Source organism: Alligator sinensis, unplaced genomic scaffold (genome assembly GCF_000455745.1).
Source record: "Alligator sinensis unplaced genomic scaffold, ASM45574v1 scaffold1744_1, whole genome shotgun sequence".
In the NCBI taxonomy this organism is placed as follows: Eukaryota; Metazoa; Chordata; order Crocodylia; family Alligatoridae; genus Alligator; species Alligator sinensis.
This window is the reverse complement of record NW_005843554.1, coordinates 90,041-90,788: the sequence shown is the minus strand read 5'-3', so window position 1 is coordinate 90,788 and position 748 is coordinate 90,041.

The window sequence follows — 748 nt, the reverse complement described above, 5'->3', positions numbered from 1 at the left end:
GGCTGCCAGTGGGGCAGAGGGAAACTGAGTCTGTGGCTGCCCCAGTCCCACTGTGCGCCCAGGGTGGTGGGCCTGGCTGCATGTGCCACCACTTATACTGCCCACTGCCTCTGGGCTGGAAAGCATCATGCTGTGGGCCAAATGCAAGCCATAGGCTGTATTTTGCACACCCCTGCAAATGTGGGGAAGAGGAAAGGAGATAGAAATTCAGCAGAGAGCCCAGCCACGCCACCTCTTTGCAAAAGAGCTTGCAGTGCAAGAAACACAAGCCAGACGCTCTGCCAAGACTTGAACTCAGATTACTAGATTCAGAGTCCAGGGTGCTGGCCATTACACCACAGAACCAATATGAAACTAGCCTTACAGCCGCATGGAGAAGCCTTTCCAGAGGCCACCTGCCCAGGGCAGCCAGTCCCCAAGACTCCCTGAGTGTCCGTGGGAAAGAGCTCCTCAGGCTGGTGAGGCAGTCTGTGTGGCAGAAATGCCACCATCGGTGCCCCTCTCCAGAGCTCTGTCTCAGCCAGCCTGAGAGGCTGCTGTTGAATCTCTCACAGCGGGGATCTCGCTCCTTGTCTGCAGACAAAAGCCTGGCGCCTGGGAGGCGATGCTCTGGTCACCTGGGCAGGGAGGGGAAGACCCGGCCCTGCGCGCGGGCCCAGGTAGCCAGGGATGCTTTGCAGATTGGATGGTTTGTAGCCAGTATTGGCAGCTTCGATTGGACCGGCTGCTGAGGTCAGAGAGGTGAAAA